The 26,639-nt window shown below is 35.4% G+C and overlaps 1 long non-coding RNA gene across 1 annotated transcript in view; it reads right to left on the bottom strand.

Annotated features, from left to right (window-relative positions):
* Window positions 1–896: 896 nt before the first annotated feature.
* LOC147572038 (uncharacterized) overlaps window positions 897–26,639 on the bottom strand; it is a 169,100-nt gene continuing 143,357 nt past the window's right edge. The window contains exon 4 of the long non-coding RNA XR_015247036.1: window positions 897–1,183. This is a non-coding gene — a long non-coding RNA (uncharacterized LOC147572038). The remainder of the gene's footprint in view (window positions 1,184–26,639) is intronic.

Genomic DNA, 26,639 nt, shown 5'->3' with positions numbered 1-26,639 from the left:
TCTGTGTGTGTGTGTGTGTGTGTGTGTGTGTGTGTGTGTGTGTGTGTGTGTGTTAGAAATGTTCTTTCAAATAGAATCTTACGAAGTTCACTCTAAAAAACAGATTAACTCAGGGCGTCTAACTGAAGTGGAAACAGATATGGGGTTATTTCAGGCACTTCTGCAGAACCACCTCTGGGGCTCTTTTGAACTATTTGAGACTCACTAATGTAGAGATTGGATTTAGTAACCATAAGAACTCCTTTCAATTCTGAAATTATTTCACATGATCATATGTGTATTAGAGTCTGACATGGTGATATGCAAGTTTTAGGAATAGGAAAGTGGGCATTTGAAGGTCATGGTTGAGTGGTCATGTAATCCTGCTATCGGTTCCTTCAGAATTATTTCTCTTATCAGTGCCCAGGGGTGATCAGGCCCCACAGATGTGCATACCATGCTTAAGACACCCATGGCTCTCAATTTATTAATTTTTAGTGAGGCATCATTGCCATGGAAACTGTAAAACATGACGTTTAAATGCTTAAAGACATCCTCTCCTATAAGAGATGAACAAGTTGCCGAATTGTAATCTGGCAGTTCACTACTCTAGAAAATGTAAAATTAAAGTAAAGGAGAAGTAACCATTCTAACAAGAAGTCCTTAAGCTAAGATGGCTTGAGACTCTGTTTCCCAATACAGTGAAAATCTTTTCAAGAGAGTAAAATTTTTGAAATCTGAATCAGGCTTCCACTCGGTCAGTGCTAAATGCATCCTCACCAATTTCTGCCTATAATCTTTAGGGTTGTGTCATCTTTAGGTGATGAGTTCTCTGTGCCCCCCTCCCCCCCGTATCTTCACATGTGCTGTATTAATTTCCTAGGGTTGCTGGAAGAAATTGTCACAAACTTGGAGACTTAAAGCAACAGAAATTTATTCTCTCACAGTTCTGGAGGCTAGAAATCCAAAATGAAGGTGTTGGCTGAGTCGTGCTCTGTCTTTGAAGGCTCTAGGGAAGACTCTTTTCTTCCTCTTCCTAGATTGTGATGATTGCTGGAAATCTTTGGCATTTCTTGGCTTGAAGCTGCCTCTCTCCAATACATGCCTTTGTCTTCACCTGGTGTTCTTCCTTGAATGTGTCTCTGTGTCTTCAAATAGCATTCTTCTCTCTGCGTCCATGTCTCACTATCCAAATTTCCCTCTTCTGTAAAGACACCAATAATTCTGAATTTAGGGGCCACCCTAATCCAGGATGACCTCATTTTAACTTGATTATATCTGGCAAATTCCCAATTTCCAAATAAGATCATATTCTAAGGTTCCAAATGGACAGGAATTTTGGGGTGACACAATTGCCACCAATACATGTGCCCATCACATTGTCTAGTCAAGCTTTAATACATGTACAAATAATCTAATTTTCCCTTATTCTACACTCTGATTCAAGGCAACTTTTCAGCCATCAATTTGCAAGTTATCTTCAGTGTGTATATTCTCCATTTTCCATTTTTTCCTTCTCCATGTCCTATTTCATTGTTGACCTCCTTCCTCCTCATTGCTAACATCGTGCTGCCATGCTCCTTCTTCCCTGTCCTGTTTCTCAAATGCAGCTGTCTAACCACATCTGACTTCCAAAGTTTCTCATTCTGCTGGTGGCATGTTTCTCTTTGGTTTCTGCACTCCACTTCTTTTTTTCTTTTCCCTATTTTTTTTTTTTTTAATTTAAATTCAAGTTAGTTAACATAGAGTGTAGTCTTGGCTTCAGGAATAGAACCCAGTGATTCATCTCTTACATATGACACCCAGTGTTCATCCCGAAAAGTTCCCTCCTTAATACCCATCACCCTTTTAACCCATGCCCCCACCCACCACCCCTCAGCAATCCTGTTTGTCCTATTTAAGAGTCTCCTATGGTTTGCATCCCTCTCTTTTTTATCTTACTTTTTCCTTCCCTTCCCCTATGTTCATCTGTTGAGCTTCTTAAATTCCACATATGAGTGAACTCATTTGATGTCTTTCTCTGACTGATGTATTTCGCTTAGCATAATACCCTCCTGTTCATTCCACGTTGTTGCAAATGGCAAGATTTCATTCTTTTTCATCACTGAGTAGTATTCCATTGAATGTTAGCTAGCTAGCTAGCTAGCTAGAGATGGTATATATATATATACACACACACACACACACACACACACACACATATATATGTATATATATATGTGTGTGTGTGTGTGTGTGTATATATATATATATATATATATATATATATATATATATATTCATCAGTTGATGGACATGAAGGCTCTTTCCATAATTTGGCTATTGTTGCTAGAGCTGCTATAAACATTGGGGTGCATGTGCCCCTTTGTTTCAGCATTTTTGAATCCTTTGGATAAATTCCTAGTAGTGCAATTGCTGGGCCATAGGGTAGTTCTATTTTTAATTTTTTGAGGACCCTCCATACTGTTTTCCAGAGTGATTGCACCAGTTTGCATCCCCACCAGCAGTGCAAAAGTGCTCCCCTTTCTCCACATCCTCGCCAATATCTGTTGTTTCCTAAGGTGTTCATTTGCCATTCTGACAGGTGTGGGGTGGTATCTCATTGTGGTTTTGATTTGTATTTTCAACTTCTTTCTAGAGTGGGACAGATTGATTTTTAATGTTTAATTTAAATAACTTATTTTTAAATGTTCAAATGGAGAAGGAAAGTACCAGACATGAAATAAGGATAGAGTCTCATAAGAGGTCATGTACATATCCAGAAGTTCAGATAATCTTAAAAACATTTTTCAGGGGCGCCTGGGTGGCACAGTCGGTTAAGCGTCCGACTTCAGCCAGGTCATGATCTCGCGGTCCGTGAGTTCGAACCCCGCGTCAGGCTCTGGGCTGATGGCTCAGAGCCTGGAGCCTGTTTCCGATTCTGTGTCTCCCTCTCTCTCTGCCCCTCCCCCGTTCATGCTCTGTCACTCTCTGTCCCAAAAATAAATAAACGTTGAAAAAAAAATTTAAAAAAAAAACATTTTTCAAAATAATTATTGTTTTGTTTTTTGCTTTTATAGTAGTCATGTGCTATAAGTTATCATAAGATTTCAAACTAATATTAAGATGGATGTGACAAGTATCTGTTTATCAAAGTAAGCTTGGATTTTAAAAGATTGAGAAACACTAACAATATACCATTTTCTTCAAATATACTTCCCCCTGAAATGGCTGGTGAATTTTTCCTTAAAGTGTAAAGTTAACAACTGAAATAAAACACTGGCTATAAAGCTTATGATACTCTTGCACAAATCAATTAAGTAAACTTAAACACAGCTATCTTCACAGCTATCTTTAAAAAATTGAATTTTTTAAAGTATCTATACCAAATAATTTGTTCCCATTAATGAAGAATTTCAGTAGCTTACTGGAAAGGGCTGATAAAATGGCCAAGATTTTCAGCAATTTATAGCCCATGGTGCACCTCCTACACTACTTGGTATTCTATGCTTCCGACATCAGCCATTTCCTACACCTTTCAATCACAGAAACTCTTTGTGTGATTCATTAAGACTACACAGTAGTGGCCTGAGATTTTAGTTTTTCTGCTGGACTTGAACTGGTGTCTGACAAAGAATCAAAAAACTCTTGGCATTTGTAGTTTGACATTGGTGATTTCAATTATTTGAGAATGTAGGTGAAGCATAAATTTTAAACATGTTCTCCTTAGGCTGGGCTAAGTCTCTTCACTAATAAAGAAAATGAAAGAACTGCCCAACCCCCACATATCAACATGGCTTTGTTGTTCCCCAGGCATCACCTTAAAGGCATAATTGTCATTAAAAGCAAGTTATGTAACATGTTCCCATTATGCTTTATTTAATCTTATGAAAGGAATGGTATACTTTTATAGAGTTTATAATATGGTAAATGGACAAAGGTCTCAACAGTTTCCCTTGGGATGATCAAATATCTATACTCTTTACCTATGTTTACTTCACATTAAGAAAATAGATTCTCTTGATGGACTGTTACAAATCACTCTGCAATAAATATACCTCACATTGAGACCCCTGAAAGCAAAGGGAGCCCTGTTTACCATCTCTGCTCTCCTCACCTCCCCTCTGCCAAATCTTACCTGAGTCTAATTGAAAGGGATCCAGAACAGGAGGATGTGCAGTAGTATTGTGGTGAAGATTAATCATTGTTAGAGGATTTGGGCTTGAATCAATGTCAGTAGATTGCTTGGTAGGCTATCTTGGGCAAGTTTCATGGCGTCTGGAAGCCTCAGTTCCTGAAGCCCAATACCGGGCGTGACAGCAATGCCATCTCAGGTTTATATCAACAACAAAAATGAAATGTGGCACCCATGTCTTTTAGCACCCTCAAGAACACTTAAGTTTTTATTTAACATTTCTCTCTTTTTTAGAGCTCTTCTGTACTTCACAGATATAAAAGGCAAAAAGTCCATGAGTAAAGATTAGATAAAAGGTGATTCTACTTACACTTATGCTAAAGTATGTTATGAGACTAGCAAAAAATTAAGCACAGTCGAAGAACGCTTGCAGCAATAGCAGCCCAAGTGGGTCTGCAAAGAATGAAGCATTGATTTGATGGCACGCACATCGTTTACAGGGGATGGCAGTGCTGGTGGTAGGAGGCATGATGATGTGAGCATCTAGGAAGAGCAGAGTGCACAATTTATCTGAACACAATTACATCTCCAGGGGCGCCTGGGTGGCTCACTCGGTTAAGCATCTGACTTCGGCTCCGGTCATGATCTCACGGTTCATGAGTTCGAGCTGTGCGTTGGGCTCAGTGCTGACAGCTCAGAGCCTGCAGCCTGCTTCAAATTCTGTCTCCCTCTCTCTCTGCCCCTCCTCAGTGCATGTTCTGTCTCTTTCTCTCTCTCTCTCAAACATGTATTAAAAAAATAAAAATTAATAAAATTAAAAAAAAAATTACATCTCCAAATACAGTCTTAAGAGATTTCAATGAGATTCAGCAACCATTCCTAGAATTTAACATGGGAATAACTCATATCAAGATTTTAGCTAAGATAGTCCGTGGTATTGCTGCCTCATCATCCATTTTGTTTGGCTAAGCAGCCTGTGGTGGGTGCAGGGGCATGTTAACCTGACACTGGTCTCCTTGTGCAACTGCATGACCAAGAGAACAGCTCTCAGGGCCACAGGCAAATGTAAGTTGCTGATAGGACTTCCCCAACAGTCTCCCCTGCCTCCCAGGGCCTAATCCTTGTGCTGCCCCTTAGATAAAATCCCCATGTAGTTTACCAAAATCCTGCTCTTTTTTTGGCTTGAATTGACCAATTAGGCCTTGGACAGGAACTTTAATGTACTCCATCCACAGACCATAATAAAAGCATGTGCCCCGGCACCTGCCTCTCTTTCTGCCTGTACCATGCCTTGACCTCCCCATGTCACCCTGTGCAGCACTGCGTGTAACTCTTCCAGAACTGCTGAGTAATAAGTTTCTCTATTTCCATTTCTCTAGTGGTCCATTGTTGAACCATTAAACTGTGGCTCACCACCTCCAGCACCCTGTGCTCCTTTAACAATGTTAATCTAACAAAGTCATAACACCCCAACAAAATTATGTGACTAACTGCATTTAGTTCATTATGAAGGAACAAGAAGAGCAAAAACTTGAAGCAGAAAACCAGGCAGCTTCAGAAACAGCTTGAAAAAAATGGCAGACATAGTTTTATAGGTGAGGACTTGGCAATTTAAAAAGTGTTTTCTCTTGGGGCACCTGGTGGCTCAGTCAGTTAAGTATCTGACTTTGGCTGAGGTCATGATCTTGGGGTTTGTGGGTCTGAGTCCCGCATTGGGCTCTGTGTTGACAGCTCAGAGCCTGGAGACTGCTTCGGATTCTGTGTCTCCCTCTCTCTCTGCCCCTCCCCTGCCTCTCAAAAATAAATAAACATTAAAAAATGTTTTCTTTTGATTATGTGTAGATTATTTGTTGTTATCTAAATCTCAGTATATTTTCTAAATTAAGTGTTCCCATTTTAAAGATAAGGTAGCCAAGAGACACAATATATCCTGATTTAACTACAAAAGCCACTTCTATATTTGAGGCAGGAACTGCCTTTTCTTTAGTTTCTCTTGAGTATTATATGTAATATTACAATATGAACTATAAAGAAGGCTGAGATGAGGAAGAGCCAAATAACCACTAGCAAACAACTAAAGGAGAAAATAACAGGGGGGAAAGACAAAGATTCTTCTGACATGACACTATATAAGAAAACAAGTCTCAGGGCTTCTCAGAGAGCATGGTTTTGATTTTTAATGCTTTTGCCATAAAACTGTAACTTCCCCTAAGAAACTACTCTTATCCTATTGATATTAAAGCAATATAATACTTAGCTGAAAATTACTCAGCTGGGTCCTGTACTCATTCTATATCTTGAAGGGATAAATACTTACTTCCTTTGTTGAATAGAAACAAAAATATGGAAAAAATATGGAATTGAGGCCACGAGGTACTGTCTTAAAGAGTTTGAAGCATCTGTTTTTTCTTCATTCAGTGAAAACATTTCTGCGCAGCTACACTTTGTGACATATAACCTTATAGAATATATAACATTGTAACTTTACAATGATTTTTTAAAATTATATTCAAAGGTGCTCTTATGCCATTCAGATGTTCAACTTACCCTGATACTGCTAAGGTATCAGGAAGGGTAAGTATCCTCTAGTCCTAGGATTAAGTCTTCTTTTGGTGAGCCTACCTCCCTGGACTGTGCCCTTCACTAGTTCATACCTCACTCCGCCCTCCTGCTTAGTGAGACAGGGTGACTAGAGAGGCTGGAGTTTGGCATCCCCACCTGACTCAGGTAGGTTAAGCTCTGATAAGACTCCAACAGTTTAGGATCTGGTTAAATAGTTCTTTCTAAAGGCAGGCCTTATTAAGAACAGAATATTCTGGGGATCTCTGGGTGGTTCAGTCAGTCAAACTTATGACTTTGGCTCAGGTCATGATCTCACGGTTTGGTTCATGATGTCTCCAACTTTTGGGTGCAGTTTGCTGTGTGATCGCATTTCTCTGAAGGATCTTAGATGACTTGTTGATTTTCATTCTGTTCAATTTTTAACATGTTACCACAGGGTGGTGACTTCTAAGATACTTACATGCTGGGACAGAAACTGGAAGTCAAGGCTGGAAGAATTTTGAGGGGTATAACGAGAAAGTTTACTAACCGGACTGTTAGTAAAAATCTAGAATTTTAGGACACTATCACTGAGGGCTCAAATGGACACGAGGAAAACATTACTGGAAAGCATCAGAAAGAGGATGGCTGTCAGGTAGTCACAGATAGCTTAGAAATATTGCCTCCTGTAGTCATGTGGAAAACAGGATGTTAAAATGATGTTTCATTATATAGTGAAGGAGAATTCTGAGAAAAGTAGTAAAGGTTCTTCCTGATTTCTTCTTCCTGTTTATAGGGATGCCTTTTGAAACCCATGGCAGGACTGTATAGGTAAGTGAAAGCACATACCCTTAAAATATTAGAGCAAAACTATAGATTCTCTGTAGACAAGTTCTCTTCTTTTAGAAACATCATTGGCCTTATGACTGGCCCTTCGTAGAGACTGACTGCTTGACCATAGACCATAATGATTCTTCTCTGGAAAGGACACTGGCAACACCCAGTTTTAGCAGTGCCAGAGCATGCCTCTAGCATCCAGTGCCCTCTTAAATGATGGCATGTGCAGCTTCGTGAGTCTAGTGGTGATAACAGGGAAACTTCATTGGAATAGTTTGGTGGGTGATCATATCTGCACAGGCTGTTTGGTTCGTGACCATTTTCACTCAGTACTCCAGTATTCCCCAGGCATCTGTGAGCTGCATGGCATACTTCCAACATTTTTCTTTTCTGATTAAAAAGCCATCAGTTTCTGTTGCTTACAACTAAGAACCCTGATTGGTATACTTTTTCACCTAGACTCAATTCCCTGAGATCAAGAACTCTTTATTTTGTTTCTTTTCTGTCTTTTTCTAGTGTTACCTTGCATGTATCCATAAACCTATGAATGTGGCTCTCTCAAATGCTGCCACATTTTCAACTGATTTGGCTTAATTGTTTGCTGATCCTTTTTGTTTTGTTGTTTTATTCTCTCTTCCCCTTTTTTTATTTGTTAGTAGAGTGGTTCAGTGTAGTCTCTATAATCAGACTAAATGGATTTGAATACTGATTCTAAATTTTACTAGCTTTGTGACCGTAGGCACAGCACTAAAACTCCATATGGCTTTTTCATATTAAAAATTGGCATGATTGTAGTATCTGACACAAAGCGTAACAGTAATTAAATTTTAATCAGATAATTCAAATAAATAAATTCAATTGCTACTTTTGTTGCTATTTTTACAATCATTTAGAACACCTGCTAGTTCTTTTGTATTTTTATATTCTCATAATAAAAACTTTATAAGGGAAGTTTTTATCATGTAATTATACTGAACCAAAATGTCCAGTATGCTGTAATTATCCATAAAGCAATTTTTGTTTATATGTTATTTTTAAATACTAAAAACAAACAAATTTGTGTAAAATCTGTAAGAGTATTTCCATCCCTTCCTTGGAGGGGGATTTTTTTTTTTTTCTATTTGAGAGCAGTGTGGGATCATTACATGGAGACACTCGGTAGAGGGCTTAATGATATTATGTAAGGTTGTCTTCACTGATGTTTGCAGTAGTTTTCACAGGTTTAAATATTAAGTTTATCCACAAAGCATTTTGATGGGGAGCAATAAAATAATTCATGCAAGCAAATATAACATTTGCAGAAAGCTTAAAATTAAATATGGCCACTGCTAAAAAAAATGTAATGCAGAAGCATAAAATACGTATGAAATTATGTAAATAGGCTGGAAAAAGTATTCCAACTAAACTTGACTACTAGTTTTCTGAAGGCTTGCCAAACTCCAAATAAAAGCTGCATTGAGTAGAATGTTTAGACATCTGGATACTTTTTCTTTAAATTCCAGGAAAATATTCCACATTTAGTTTGAAATGTGGCTACCTAAGTCGCTATTTCCACTACAGTCAAAATAGTTATTCTTTGTAATTTCCTGTTTGTCATATTACTTCTTTTCAACCAGCTGATGATCAAAGATACTCACAATATTTTTTTAAACTGTTTTTCCTGCCTAATTTTCTAGTTAGTGTTTTAACAGGCTTGCATTGGCAAGCCAACTTTTCCTTTGACCTATTCAGGCTTTCAATCTTTAGACTTCACTCCACTGCCAGAGCTATGCAATTTATTAAAATTAAATTGAACACTGCAAAAAATATTAACAAAGTTCAGCAGTTCACCAAATTTAATGTCGAAAATTATTTTTCCAGTCATGTTCATGTTGCAGGAAATTCTTTGAATACTGAATCTATCTTGGGCAATTTCAATCTATAACAAAACCAGGAAGTAGGCCTTATACTATTATGTGACTTTCTTCTTCAAAATCCTGTACGTTAACCTCTGGAAAACTAAATGTGTTTAGTTTAGTTCTGTTACATAAACCACATTTGGTGTCCTTATTATTTCACTAAGAATCTCCCAGTCTGAGCCCTAGCTCAGTCAACATTTACTTAATCACATATTAATAAAATGCAGACAGTTAGGGCGGTATTTGAGACAAGGCTTTACACAGTTAATCCAACTTCTGAATAAAGAAATTGGAATTCACACAAGTTAAACATATGTTCAGTGGAAAATAATGTGTCTTCACAATGTGTTCAATCTACTTCAATGTTATTTCTCACTTACTTCTCAATGGCAATCAACATGTGCACAAAAACAACATGGAGGTCATATAAGAATGCTCCATCTGAAAATAGAATTAGTTTTCGCTCATTTTTAAACACTATTCAAAAATTGAACTTACAAATTACCTATGTCTTGTGGCACATAAAGAGTGTGTTTATCCTTTATTATATCACATAGTGTTTTCTGAATGTAGTGTCCTTGGAAAATTTTAAGCCCCATACATTGCTTTTGTCACAATATGTCATCATATATCACGATCAAATATTTGAACTGCTTTCTTTTTGTTTCTGTTTATGAATATATAAACATCATAATTCTTTAGATGTTTATTATTATGGCAGAGGACTATTTGTATATTCAATAAGAAATAAGTATATCTATAAAGTAAATGACTTAAACATAAACGTATTGAGACCAATTCTGTGGATACCCTTGACATAGAAATATGTTCCTTGTTCCTTATAGGATATGTCTCTTCTAATTTTATTGAAATTACTTTGCTTTCCACATATTGAAAGAAAATAATTAGAACAATGAATTTTCATAGAATATTCATAATCTAAGGGCAATGTTCTATAGATAGAACTTAGCATTAAATATACATATGTATTTATATGTACATATACATTGAAATTCTTTAATGAACATTTTATCAGAAGTTTATTATGACCATAATCTGTAAAAATTGAGCTTGTATAGGTAATCATTGACTATAAGAACATACCTGAAGATTGGAGATTTTTAAACTAATAATCTGAATGCTATTAAAACTATTTAAAGCCTATTTAAGTAGATAGTTTCTTGTAAAAAAATATTAGTGGACTAGGTTTTGTATGTTTTAGAGTGCTATTTATATTTAATCATTCTGAAGTCAACAGAATGAGCATTGTAGCCTAACTTTAATGTGTAGTTCTGTCTTCTCCATGTTACAGTTAGTCATGCATGCGATTGTATCCACTTTAGGGTATCTTTGTATTCCACTTTGTCAAATAAGGCCTAAAAAGACCCAAATTAAAAAAAGCAAATGTGTTTTCTTTGCATAATGCCAATGCCAAATAATAGAAGGCCTGTGAAGTAATTAAGGACTGGTTCTAAAATATCTTATCTATGATACTAGCCGATGAAAAGACTTCAGAGGAAGTATAATAGAGGAAGGACTTTAAAATGTAAGCCCAAGTGTATAGTGACTTTATTCTTAGCATAAGTACATTAACTTTAGATTAGAACACTTTATTTACAGAAGAGATAACAATTTTCCATGATTTTTTTTAATGTTTTTGTTTTTTGAAAGAGACAGAACAGAGCATGAGCAGGGGAGGGAGACACAGAATCTGAAACAGGCTCCAGGCTTGAGCTGTCAGCACAGAGCCCAACACGGGGCTCAAACTCATGAACCAAGAGATCATGGCCTGAGCCAAAGTCAGACACTTAACCGACTGAGCCACCCAGGCACCCCATGATTTTTTTATATAATAAAATATTTAAGCATTAGTTGCATGGACTGGAGATGGACTATGGTTAGAGAAAGCAGAATAGTTTTATGTATTAAATGTTAAAACCTTCTAAATTGGAAATTGGAAAAGAGATAATTAAAACAAGATAAGTTGTTCACCTAAGCAGGAGGTCATTTTTCAGTTTGTTGTTAGTTTAATAAATTTCTAACACTACAATAGAAATTAATATTTCTCTTTCATAAACTATTTTTTTCTGAAGACTTGATTTGAGACTATGATGTATTTGTCTTGTAACAGACTAATGCTACATTTAAAAATACTTGGAAAATCCAGGTACATTACTTTTTAATTATGTTTAAAGATACTGGTGAGCTGCCAAGTCAATGAGAACTTGAGAGGCTAAGATCTTGGAAAATGAAAATGTAGAAAGAAGAGAACCCATAGACCAGAAGCCAATTTTTCTCCTGGCATAATTGCTAATTATTGGCATTATGCTGAATCCCAAGAAGTGAAACAAAAGCCTACAAATAAGAGCCATAGAAGGTTTTAACAAAAGCAGAAAATTTGGCAACTATATAGGGCTGGAGTTGTAGAAAATAGAGTAGGAGCTATCAAAGCAGCCAAGACATGTGGAACCAAGAGTTGACTAAAGAGTGAAGTTCAAAGAAGTGAACTTTATATTCAACAATTTTGCTTCTTGGCATTAGACAAATTCTTAAAGCTGCACATAAAAAGAAGTTAAAAATCTAAGTAAAAATCTGAAGACAAGGATGGACTTTTGTTCAATCCCAAGAAAAGAGAAAAAAGAAAAATTAGTTCAGGAGCTATTGAAAGGGAAGGTCCTCAGTAAGCAGTACAACTTTTCATTTGAGATCCCTGGAGACTTGTGTTCTAAAAGACAGAATAAACCAGAGATGAGTGAAACCTTATAAAAAGTCTAATCCAACTTTTAATCAGATGATTAGTCACTGAATTAAGGTAATTTATACCTAACTCTATCAGCCCATCAAAGGAAAGAATAAATCCTCTCTAGAGGAAGATCACATCATCAAAAATCTCTATTATTTATCATACAGAAAGCATAATATTCAACCCAAAATTACTAGATATACTAATAAATAAGCACAACACACCCACATGCACACACACACACACACCCCACAAACAAGTAAACAGCAAAGAGAACAATAGAAAGCAGTCATAGAATTTCAAATAGTTATAATAAATATGTTAAAAAATAGGTGAAATATATTACTAAAAATTAAAATTTATAAAAAAATTTATGATTTTTAAATTAAAAATGATATAAAATTATGAAAGATTTGGCAGAAGATTGGACACAGCCAAAGAGAAAATTAGTGAACTGAAAGATAGGTGGAGTGAAAGTACCCAGGACAATGCTCTAAGAGCACAAAAGAAAGACAATATATGAAAAAGCCTGAAAAATAATATGTGTAATTAAAGTCTTAGAAGAGAAGGAGAGAGAAACTAAAGTAGAAACTATATTTGAATAGACACTAGTTGATAATTTGCAAAATAATGACAAATATGAAGCCATATGTTCAAAAATCTGTGTGATTCTAAAAACAAAACCAAAGAATACATTTAAAAAACAGATAGAGGGATAAAACTGCATTGCTTTTGAAGCAGCATTGGGATGCCAGGGTGGCTTAGTCAGTTAAGTGACTGACTTTGGCTCAGGTCATGATCTCAGGGTTTGTGGGTTTGAGCCCTGTGTTGGACTTTGTGCTGACAGCTGGAGCCTGCTGTCTCCTCTCTCTCTTCCCCTCCCCTGCTCTCTCTCTCTCAAAAATAAAAGGAAACATTAAAAAAATAAAACAGCATCAATAAGACAAGTAGTTTGTGTCTTAAGAATAGTAATGTAAAATAGTATACAGTATAATATTGCTTTTAAGCTGCTGAAAGAAAATTACCAACAGCTTAGAATTATATGATCAGCAAGAGTTTCTCTCAAAAGTGAAGAGGAAATTAAAAAGAATTCCATAATGTCAAACCTTAGAGGCAAACTGCATCAGAAAAAATAATGAAGGGGGTGCTTCAGGCATAAGAAAAATTATCTTAGTGAGAAACATACAAATGTTGAAAGACATGAAGACCATTTGAGAGGGTAAAACATGGATTGATTTAAATGATTGTTGAATATATTATATAATAATAATGGTAATAATGTCTTTGGGAAACAAAATGTAGAATTAAAATAAATGGCATGATAATATAAAAGGCAGAAAATTTAAAACACACACACAATTAAAATGGTCCAAATAATAGCATTACTTATAAACTAGTAGCCTATAATATGGTAAGGACGCATTTGGTAATCTCTAGAGAAATGTAAGAATGGTAAAAGAAAGGGTAATTTACAAGTAAATATAAGTGGAAAATAAGCTAGTTTAAATATTTGGAAAAATGTGAGGTAATTGGAAAATAAATAATGCAGTTATAGAAATAAATAAATATTTATATTAAATATAAATGGATTAAATGTTCCAATTAAGACATCAATAGAATGGATAAAAATAAATGCTCCTTACAAGGGATGTATTTTAGGAGCGCCTGGGTGGCTCAGCTGGTTAAGTGTCTGATTTTGGCTCAGGTCATGATCTCACAGTTTGTGAGTTTAAGCCCCACGTCAGGCTCTATGCTGACAGAGCAGAGCCTGGAGCCTGCTTTGGATTCTGTGTCTCCCTCTCTCGCTGCCCGTTCCCTGCTCTCTCTCTCTCTTTCTCTCAAAAATAAACCTTAAAAACAATGAAAAAAAAAACAAGAGAAACAAATATAAATATAAGTGCCTTTAAATATAAGGGCACAAAACAATGGGAAAAAAATACAGGAATAAAAGACATGTATGAAAACACTAATCAAAGGAATCTAGTGTAGTTTAATCCATATTAGGCAGTGTGGACTTAAGGGCATGATGCATAATGCCTGACACCTGATGGAACAGGTAACAATTGTTACCTTTAGGAAAATATAGTTGGACTTCTAAACATCAAATCAAATTGGTCAGAATTTAATAACACTAAAAATAACTAGTTAAGCTTTGACAGAATCTAACCAGCTTCTGAGTGAAGATGGTGGTAGATATCTAGAATATAGTATTTAAGAATTTATATAGTGAAAAACTAAGAAACTTAGAATGATATTTTCATTTTCTAGGTTCTTAAAACCATGGCATGAATTTTCTAATTACAAGATTTCATAAATCACTAATTCTGTACAGCAAGTATTTAGGACATAAATTGTGAAATTAGACCCTGACTTAGAGTCCAGACCAGCTTGTCTTAGTGGCCTTGGCATATGAGTTATCCTCTGGAAGCTGCAGATAATTTAAGGAACCCAAACTGTATAGAAGGGAGGTCTGGCCTTTGGATGGGGATGCCCTATTAACAGGCTAAAACTTTGTCCTTATAGGAACAGGTGATGCTTGAGAACATGCTAGAGGGATTTCTAAAGATGATCGCGGCAGGAACCTCCAGGTCTAAGGCAGCACGGTTCATTTACAATGTCAAATTTTAGTATTTAATGTTTACCATATTTATCATCTCCCTTTCATTTCATTTCATTGCCTGAGGACAATTTATGACCTTTTATAAATTATTACACTGGCACTAACAAGGAGCAGATAAAGGTATGAATTTCTGAGATGCTAACAAAATGATTTTTAGCTCTGTAGATTTGCTTTATACACTGCTGTCATATCACTGTTCTAAAAATTTGATTTGATTATTTAATGCCCTAGGGAAATAATTTCAAAAGTGGTATTAATAGCAACGTCACACATACCTGTTTGATCACTGTACTATTATTACCAGAATTTGCATATGCCCTTTCCTAGATATTCATGCTCACATAGAGTTTCACTTAAATTAATCCAAGATGGGACACCTGGGTGGCTCAGTTGGTTAAAGGTCTGACTTCAGCTCAGGTCATGATCTCATGGTTCATGAGTTAGAGCCCTGAGTCAGGCTCTGTGCTGACAGCTCAAAGCTTGAAGCCTGCTTCAGATTCTGTGTCTCCCTCTTTCTACCCCTTGCCTGCTCTCATTCTCATTCTCATTCTCTCTCTCTCTCTCTCTCAAAAGTAAATACATTGAAGAAATAAAAATTAATTAATTAATCCAAAGTGATGACAAGTTTAAAATTCTGGGAGCTTTTTACGCTGAAGAAATATGACACTAATATAAGAAAACATACAAATAAATATTTTGTTCAAACCTAAATAAAATGGTAGGATTATTTTCTCAGGGTCTTTATTTTACCAAAATTGGATTTTACAGTCAACGCTTGATTATCTGTAGGGAGCTTTTCATTATTTTAATTAATCTGAGCTCATCTTGTCCTCACTTTCTTTTTGGTATTGTAATTAAATTTCATTGAAACCCCCTGTTGATTTTTCCCAACTTTTACTTATGACCATTTTTAGCCCTGGACTATGGAAATGCTATTTATTGCACACTTTAAAAATCCAAGTACAGGGGCGCCTGGGTGGCGCAGTCGGTTAAGCGTCCGACTTCAGCCAGGTCACGATCTCGCGGTCCGTGAGTTCGAGCCCCGCGTCAGGCTCTGGGCTGATGGCTCAGAGCCTGGAGCCTGTTTCCGATTCTGTGTCTCCCTCTCTCTCTGCCCCTCCCCCGTTCATGCTCTGTCTCTCTCTGTCCCAAAAATAAATAAACGCTGAAAAAAAAAAATTAAAAAAAAAAAAAAATCCAAGTACATAGTTATTTTCTCCCCATTCTGTCTTCCTCTAACCTCATCAAGGATAGATGTAAAGAAGAAACGAGAAGCTTAGGGAGAAGTCACATTGAGTCTTTCATTCATTTTGGGAGGTGACAATGGAGAAAGAAAGAATGGGATAAATAAATAGTACTAGCAAACAACAGAACTTTTCCCATCTTTCTGATTCAATCTTTCAAAGTATAGTTTATCATAGTGTCCAGTGGAGGCCAGTGCATAGTAGGTATTCAAATTTTTCTGTTGATCTATACCTATCTCACCTATAACTATCTATATCTATATCTATATCTATATCTATATCTATCTATATCTATCTATGTCTGTCTGTATCTATGTCTATATCAGAAATCAAACTCCCAAGAGTGGCAGTTTTTGCCAGTTTTCATTGCAATGGCTTTAGTTCTTTCCATTAAATTTCAAAAAACTTGTTCCACTCTAGCAGCCAGTGAGCTCAACTGAAGAAATGAAATGACAATGAGATGCAAGACACAAAAAAAGGTGTGTCTGGTCACAATAACAAGGTTGCTTTAGTAGTGGGTGATTTAGTGAAATGTAACCTGTGTCTCAAGAATACAAATTATATATTTTTGTGATATAGGCATTTGGCCACTCTAAAAGCAATGGAGGAAAATAACCACTAGAACTTTTATTCTCAAAAACATCATACAAAAATACAATATGACTGGGTGTTATCTACTTATCATTATCCATCGCTTTCTCTTTCTGCAAATATATGTCCATTCGTATTTATGTTTACGCATATATATTGACATACATGTATGTGCATATGTATATATATCAGAGAGAGTAATAAGCACATTAAGAATTAAAAGGGTAAGGCCAGTTGAAAGAACTATAGGCTATTTACATAAACTCTTCAGTTTTTAAAGCTTATGAAACACTGTCTGGAAGCTATGGATTCATAAATATCAAAACTTGACAAAGAAGGGGGAAGGTTTTGGTAAATAAAGTTCACTAAATTAAAAAAAAATTAAATAATGTAATATGAACAATTTTCAGAAACCTCAAAATGAATTTAAGAAAAGCAAAATAAATTGTGCAAACATTGTATTCTCTTACTTATAAACAATGAACTCTAATCAATTGAATTTACGTCTGTTGCTATGTCCTGATATTTCAATTCTCAATGAAGAATACTAAACTCTTTCTTGTACTAGAAAACTATTTTTTCCCTAAGTATCTTCAAAACAGTTTGAGGTACAGATTGAACCACACCATCATTTACCTTTAAAAAAAAAAAAAGCAAAGATGTCTGTCTTAAAATCAGGTAATTCAGGTAATACATAAGCAATGGGACAAAAAAATATATTGATTCCAGCAAACTCTTTTATTCACTGGTCTCTGGAAGTAGTACTTTTTCTTCTCTGTGTGCAAACATTTTTATGTGTTTTAAATATGGAATTTGTGATTATACAAACAAAATATGCTGTAGAAAGCATTTGAAGCAAATGGAAATTATATATATTTTTTGTTATTATAGCTGCAGTTTGATAAACTAACTTCATCTAGTCTCTAGGAAACCACTTAGCACCATAGAAGAGGTTACTTGTACATAAGACCCATCGCTCATAAAGAGTTAATCTAGTCCCTGCGGTGAAGCACTTTACTGTCAGAAAGCTCTTTCTCTTCACTCCCGTTCACCATAGGAACAGGCCAATTGATAATAATATACATCTCTGGAACTGCTGTGATGAATAAACATCTCTCCAAATTACTCAAATTAATTTCAGCAGGTTGCAGCATTTTCTAGTATGGATTTTTTTTAAGTCCATCTTTGTTCAAATGAGAGTTTTTCACAGACAAATGGTTTTCTCAGACTCGCATGCCAAAACCTGGGCAAACATGGAAAGCTATGGCATTTTAACATCCAAAACTGGGCCATTAAGCATGTACAAATATTTGGGCTAGTAACCTTTAGTTTCAGTGTGCAATACTAAACATTCTTATTTCCATCAGAACCGTCTATGCACAAATTCTGTAATTAAATACCACTGATTTTTCTTCCTATTGACCTTTGATACATGTAAACAGGCTCCTGGGAAGGAAGGTGTTTTTTTGTAATTCTGAGAGCCTTTATTGTTCTTATTACTTTTTTTAATCATTTTTTTCAATGTTCTAAAATTTCCCTAAAATACTATCTTATGCTTTTGTTTAATATTTTTTAATGTTTATTTATTTTTGAGAGAAAGAGAGACAGAGCACGAGCCAGGGAGGGGCAGAGAGAGAGGGAGACACAGAATCTGAAGCAGCCTCCAGCTCTGAGCTGTCAGAGCAGAGACCAACATGGGGCTGGAACCCAAAAACTGGGAGATCATGCCCTGAGCTGAAGTTGGATACTTAACCTACTGAGCCACTGGCCAGGCACCCCAATATCTTATGTTTATATAGATATTCTTCTCTAAGAAACTCAAACTATTAAGAATATGACATCTCAGTTACCCTCAGTGTGAGGGTGGAAACAAAACTTTTCTTTTTACAGATGACAAGCCTGATAGAAATAAATGTAATACCAAAGGTTTTCTTACTTATATGCACTCTCACCAATTGAATTAAAGATTTACAGTAATAATCAGAATTGAGGCACAAAAAAAATAGTATACTTTTTGAAAGGGACTCTATAACTGTATTTCCTTAGTTCAAAAATTACCCCAGTTTATTCTGAAGTTCTATGCTTGTAACATAAAGTTCACTTTCATTTATAGCTTTAGACCAATGAAGGGATGCTTAAGAATCTTAAGATGTAAATAACAGAAAATGCTGCAGCTTGCTTTCTTCCATTTTTCAAGTTTTGGGTTTTCATGGGATTTTTAGCTTTAGAGAAACTTGGATATTTTTGTACTTTTAATGTGTTTGTGGGGAGATTAAAATCCCTGTGGATGTTGGAGACGGGCATTTTAAAGGCAACTATAACATACGTTTAATAATGTCTTAAAACTCTTTGTATGATTGCCTAACTGTGGTCAGTCTGTGAGCAATCATATATTTTAGAATGCAAAGCTGCCACCTATTTTCAGGGTAAGAAAACATTTAGTAATTTTTCTCTTCAATTTCATTAAATGTTACTTGATGCTAACAGCATCAATACCTTGGAACACATATGCAGCCATATTGTTCTTAGGTTCTGTGATGGTGATGTAAGTGTGACATTTGCAATAAAGGTAAAAGCTATATTCTATAGAATATTCATTTATTTTCTATTCATTTGATCAATAAATGTTTATTAAATACCTTCTGGATTTAGAGAATGTTCTAGGGGCTGGATACATAATAGTGAACAAGACAGATGAGGTCCTTGAAATTGAAGGTACATTCTAGGCTGCTGTAGTATCAAAAATGCAGATCTACATAAAGAAAATAAGAACACAAGAGAAGGAATATGTGAAGTTAAAATAAAAGTTTTTATTTTCTTGTTCCTTATTAATCTAACAAATAATAGCTTATTCAAAATAATAATTGCAAAACTTATTAGCTATGTATGCTTATGTATGTTATATATTCATGCATATATATTTTTATTTATGTTCATGTAAAATTGGAATTAATGGCAGTAATGATACGTGAGGCAAAGGGGAATAATTAGAATTATTTTGTTATTATAAAGTATTCATATTACCTGTGAGTGATAGGTATAGTGTTACTTGAAGTAAACTTGGATTTGTTGAAAGTGAGTACTGCAACCTCTAGGCAACTGCTAAAAAAAGTAAAAAAGGAAGCATAACAACATGCTAAAGAAGGAGAGAAAATGCTTAATTGAAACCACAAAAAGCAGAAAATATGTGGAAAACAAAGAGACAAACAAAGAGCTGGGGCAACAAATAGAGAAGAAGAATATGGAAAATATTAATGCAAATATATATAAATTACTTTGAATATCAATGGTTTAAAAGCACAAATTAAAATACAGGGATTGTCAGAGTGGATCACAAAACAAGAGCCAACTCTGTTGCCTACCAGAAACCCACTTTAAATATAAAGATACATATAGTTTAAAAGTAAATGTATGAAGAAAGATATACCATGCTGATAGTAATCAAAAGAAATTAGTAGTATCTATATTAATTTTGGAAAAAGCAGACTTCGGGGTAAAAAAAAATCAGGGATGAAGAGTGGCATTACATGATGACAAAGGGGTCAGTTCTCCAAGAAGACATATGATCCTTAACGTCTATGTGCCTAACAACAGGGCATCAAAAGATGTGAGGCAAAACTGATAGAACTATAAGAAGAAATAGATGAATCTGCTATTATAGTTGGAGACTTCAACATCCCTCTATCAGAAATGTACAGACCAGCAGACAGAAAATCAGTAAGGATATAGTTGAACTCAACAATACCATCAATCAACTTGATCTAATGGATATCTATAGACTAGTTTATCCAACAACAGAATACATATTCTTCCTAAGCTAACATGAAATATTCACTAAGATAGATTACATTCTTAACAAACTTTAACAATATAGAAGAACATAAATCACACAATGTCTGTTCCTATAAATAAATAACAGAGAGCTATCTGGAAAATTTGCAAATACTTGGAGATTAAAAAACAAACTTCTAAATACTACATGGATAAATACAAATCTCAAGAAAAATTTAAAAATATTTTTCATTACATGAAAATGGAAGCACAACTTATCAAAATTTGTGGGACATACAAAAGCAGTGCTTAGAGGAAAATTAATAGCATTGAATGCATATATCCAAAAAAAGAGAAAGATTTAAAATCAGTAATCTAATATTCCACCATAGGAAGCTAGAAAAGGGTGGCAGATTAAATCCAAAGTAGGAAGAAAAGAAATAACAAAAATTACAGCAGAAATCAACAAAATTGTAGGAAATCAACAGAGAAAATCAACTAAACAAAAAGCTGGTTCTTTGAAAAGATAAATAAAACTTACAAGCCTCTATCTAGGTAGGCTAAGAAAAAAAGAGCAAATATACATATTATTAATATCAGTAATGACAGAGGGGACACCACTACAGATCCCATGGACATTAATAGGAAATAAAGGAACACTATGAATAACTCTATGTTGATAAATTTTATAACTTAGATGAAATAGACCAATTCCTTGAAAGGCACAATCTGCCAAAACTCACCAGATAAGAAATAGGCAATCTGAATAGACCTATATCTATCGAAGAATATACAAAGGACTCCTAACACTCAACATAAGAAAATAAACAACCCAAATAGAAAATGAGCCCAAACCTTAAAAAACACCTCACAAAAGAGGATATATAGATAACAAATAAGCATATGAAAAGATACTCCATGTCATATGTCATCAGGGGTGTACAAATTAAAACAACAATGGGATAGCACTACACATCTATTAGAATGGCAAAAACCCAGAACACTGGCAATACCAAATGCTGGTGAAAAACTGTAACAACAAGAACTCTCATTCATTGCTGGTAGGAATGCAAAATAGTATGGCCATTTTGGAAGATAGTTTGCCAGTTTCTTATAAAATTAAATATACTTTTATCCTACAATCCAGCATTCATATTCCTTGGTATTTACCCAAAGGAGTTGGAAACTTATGTCCACACAAAAACCTACACACAGATGTTTATAGCAGTTGTATTCATAATTGCCAAAACTTGGAATCAGCCAAGATGCCCTACATTAGGTGGATGTATAAATAAACTGTCGTACATCCAGACAATGAAATATTCAGTGCTATAAAGTCATGAAGAGACATGGAAGAAACTTAAATATATATTGCTAAATGAATGAAGCAAACTTGAAAAGGCTACATATTGCATGAGTCCAACTATATCATATAGATCAATGTATATATATATATATATATCAAAAGATCAACAGTCTTTTTAGGTACTCAGGGCAAAGGGGAGATGAATACACAGAGCACAGACAATTTTTAGTGAGTGAAACTGTTCTGTATTGAAACTATAATGATGTAAACATATCACTGTATATTTGTCAAAACCCATAGAATGTACCTATCCCAAGAATTAACTCTAAGTGTAAACTGTGGACTTTGGATTATCATGATGCATCAATATATGTTTGTCAATTGTAACAAACGTACTTCTCTGGCGGGGGAAGTTAATAATAAGGGAGGCTATGCATGTATGGGGGCAGGGGATATATGAGAAATCTCTTATTTTCCATTCAATATTGCTGTGATCTTAAAACTGCTATAAAAGATAAAGTCTATTTAAAAATAGAACATACAGAAACATATAAGAAAGGATCTTATAGAAAGAACAGAAACTCAACTCGACATACCAAGAAATTAAAAAAAAAAAAAAAGTAAGGAAAAAGTATTGGAAACCGTACTCAAACATACAATCAAGTGCTTTTGCTGGAAAAATTTTGCAGTATGAAAGGGTTCATCCTTTTCCATGCAAATCGTACCCTGGGACAACAATTGTGCTGAGATCATGGTATCACTGCAGATTGGGCATCCTTCAAAAAGTGCTTCCTACACTACAGACAAGCAGATCTTTGCTGCCTCATAGACAAATAGCAGTGATCTTAGCAGACAGTACCATCATAGTATTCATCAGCAACACCTCATGAAGGCAAAGAGCAGTGGCAGGAACAACAGTTGAATGATATAAACCAGAGCCCTACTCTTCTAGCCACAGTCAGATAGCTTTTCTGGCTGGAATTTGTATGCTGTTTGGATGAAACAAGGTAAGAGAATGGAGAATAATGCAGAAAGAAGAGAGTGAAACCACCCATGTGGCAAGTGTGCACTTGAACAGCTTAATTCACAGACTCCAAAAAGATGTAAAACCTTTCTTGATTACAATGGGTTCACAAAAGTCCATATTACATTGTGGTATTATCAGACCATTGCTTTTGGTTTAGTTTTGTCATTGTGTTTTAGATGCCTGGGAATTTAAATCTGTTGTGAGTACATAGAAAAGTAATTGCCAGTATGCTGAGCCCCACTAATCATATCTTTACCTTTAATACAGAAAGTAAAAAATAAATAAAATCCAGAAAACAAACAAAAAATATCAAGGAGACACTTAAAGTGGAAACACAGAACAAAAATGTAGAAGATAAAGTGATACAATTCAATCTATTGTGTATAGTAAGAAGTGAAATCAGCCAAAATCTAAATATATATTAAGTACCTAAAATAAAATAAAAAAGACTTAAAAATGAAAATGGTAAGAGATATGTCAAACAAATGTAAACAAAATTAAAGCAGGGTGTAAGGGATAGTAAAATTTCAGGTCAAAATACTTAATGGGGAAAAAAGAATTAATGGAGCAAGAAGGTTATTTTCTATTGGTGAACATTTATTTTTTTTTAATTTTTGTAATGTTTATTTTTGAGAGAGAGAGAGAGAGAGAGAGAGAGAGAGAAAGAGAGCAGGGGAGGGGCAGAGAAAGAGGGAGACACAGAGTCTGAAACAGGCTCCAGGCTCTGAGCTGTTAGCAAAGAGCCTGAAGCGGGGCTTGACCCACAAACCGTGAGATCATGACCTGAGCCGAAGTCGGACGCTTAACTGACTGAGCCACCCAGGCACCCCTCTATTGGTGAACATTTAATGCATATAATTTACACAGACTATGACAGCATTGAACTTACATGTGCTAAATACCACCACATTACTATTATAAAATAGGGAAATACTAGGAAAAAATAGCACAAGTAAAAATGTTATGGGAGAATGACATCATTACTCACATTCTAGTAGTCTTAATGGACAAAATATAATTAAAAACAGAGATGAATGTTGTTGATATACTGATAAGAATGATATAAGATACAACACATATATGTCAAACTTTTTATCTGCCAAACCTCATATCTAAGTATTCATAAACATTTACAAACCAATCATATGCTGGACCACAGAGAAAACTACAATTAATTTCAAAAGCTATAAATGGCAAGGGTTACATTTTCTGCAAAAGTAACAAAACACAACACAACACAACAAAAGTCTTATTTAACTTCCAAGTGTTTTCAAGAGCAGGGGTGACCTTGGTAGGTTAACATACAACTCATTTGGGAGACTAGCTCAAAAATTTAAACTGAAAAAGTAATTCTTGTTTGCATGCATTTACTAAACACCCAAAAGTCGAATCCTTATGAGTAACTTGTATACTTTTGTTATTATGTGTCTGTCCTTATCACACGTGTGATTACCTGTCCTTATGTATTTTTAACACTCGCTTTCTAGCATAATATGTATTTATGTATTCTCTTCCATCCCAGGTAATTTAACTTATTTTGTCAGGACTGTTTTGTATCTGTTACATCCCTGTAAAATTTTTGTATCTGTACATCCCTGTCTAGATTTATTTTTTTATTAAAAAATTTTTGTTTAATCTTTATTTACTTTTGAGAGAGAAAGAGAATGAGACAGAGTGTGAGCCGGAGAGGAACAGAGAGAGAGGGAGACACAATCAGAAGCAGGCTCCAGGTTCTGAGCTGTCAGCACAGACAGCGGTGGGGAGGGGCTTAAACTCAAGAACTGTGAGTTCGTGACCTGAGCTGAAGTCAGAAGCTGAACCTACTGAGCCACCCAGGGGCCCCACCTCTGTGTAGATTAAGTCACCAAATGTACTGATTGTCCCTCTATCAGAAACAGTGCTAACTATTTTGTTAAAGAAATGAATAGGGGCTCTCGGGTGGCTCAGTCTGTTAAACGCCAAACTCTTGATATTGGCTCAGGTCGTGATCTCGGGGTCATAGGATCTAGGCTCAGGTGGGCTGCTTGGGATTCTCTCTATCCAGGCTCAGGTGGGCTGCTTGGGATTCTCTCTCTCTCTCTCTCTCTCTCTCTCTCTGTCTCTCTCTGCCCCTCTCCTGCTCATGCTCTGTCTCAAAATAAATAAATACACATTTAAAAAATTTGAAACAACAAATGAATAAGACATGGACTAATTCAAAAGATACAGAATGCCATGTACCACTGCAATATCTTCCTGAAATATGACAACAGAAACATATGTTCTGAGTCTTATGGGATTTTGGAGGTTGTCTAAGTATTGTGAACCAGTGGTCACGGACTTGAGGAGTAAGAAAAATGCCAAAGAGACAATGGATAGGTTGAGTGTCACAAAGTAGGAAGGAATAATATAGTTTGGGAAAAGGAGCAAGGTACAGAGGGAACGGTATGTTCAAAAGTATAGGCGGCTATACACCATTACTATGCTCAAGCACAGGGTGCCTGCAGGAGAACAGCAATGGGCAAAACTTGATTGAAACTCTTTTTTTTTTTCAATGTTTGTTTATTTTTGAGAGAGAGAGACATAGAGGGTGAACGCGAGAGGGGCAGAGAGAGAGAGAGAGGGAGACACAGAATCTGAAGCAGGCTCCAGGCTCTGAGCCGTCAGCACAGAGCCCCACGAGGGGCTCGAAGTCACAGACCACGAGATCATGACCTGAGCCAAAGAAGGACGCTTAACCGAATGAGCCATCCAGACACCCCGATTGAAACTCTTTGGGAACAGTCCTGATAACATTCTGCCTAGCATACTCTTGGATAAAAAATGTCGCAACCTAAAAAAATCCCTTTTTAAATATAAATAATTTTTAATATCATTCAATATTTTTATCATGATTCCAAGCTCCATTTTGGCTTTTTATTTTACCTTTTTGCAACTGCACATTCAAATTTCTGTGTTTACCCATTTGTGTAGTTATTCATTTACTCATTCAGTTATTAAACAATTTGTGAAGCATTTCCCATGGAACAAGAATTGAGCTAGGCTTTGTTTTTTCAAAGGTGAATAAACACACTTCTCCAGCATTCTCTTTAGGTTTTTAGTCTAGTCATTTATTGTCTGCAGTCTTCCCAAATAATTGCAAACACTGCATAGTTACTAGCAGATGAAGTAACTTCTATACAATTAATGAAGTAAACTAATCCCAAATAAAACATCATTAGGGAAGGTCAGGAAAAGCTAGATGAATTTTCTATATTTCTTGCCAGTTTAGGTCACTAGACTAGGCCTAAATTGCCCTGTCAATAAAAAGTCATTTCTTTCATCATATTACTTATTATATACCATAATTTCCCATGACTCTTTTTACTCACATTATTTAAGCAACAGAATACGTTTAGGTTAAATAAGAATTTTTGGTGTTGCTTCTAAGACGTTCAAACATTTACCACTTCTCACCATGCCCAGTGCATTCATTTTGTATCAGATATAGGGTATTATCTGAACAAAGGCTTCTTATATCTGGAGAACTGGGAACACTAATAGGTTCTTCAGAAGACAGACTTCAACATATTGAGAAGACAAAGGACTGGGGTTCAGGAAAAGCTTTAATGCTGCTGCCATAATACTACATATGAGGAAGCTAGTAGCAATATCATCATAAACAAAACAATATACATATTTAGAATTTGATTTCATGGTCCCCAAATAAATCGAGGTATTTGGAACCCCGACTACGCCAATGCTTTTTCACAATCATTATCTTTGGATATGTATTTAGTTTTATGAGGCAATCAGAATGACCTGTCATCTCCAAATATCTTGTGTCTTCTAATGTTCTAGGGGGGAAAAAAAAAGAAACCACTCTTCTGTGTCTTACTCAGAGGTTTGTTGTTCAATTAATTGGAGGTTCAATATACCAAAATTGTTTCACCAGATGACTAAACACCTCCTGCTTTTTATTTAGAGGGTACACATGCCAGATGTGGTTA

The sequence above is a fragment of the Puma concolor genome, chromosome F2, assembly GCF_028749965.1.
Source record: "Puma concolor isolate L17-30 chromosome F2, mPumCon1.1.hap2, whole genome shotgun sequence".
In the NCBI taxonomy this organism is placed as follows: domain Eukaryota; kingdom Metazoa; phylum Chordata; class Mammalia; order Carnivora; family Felidae; genus Puma; species Puma concolor.
This window is presented reverse-complemented; position numbering and strand designations above follow the sequence as displayed.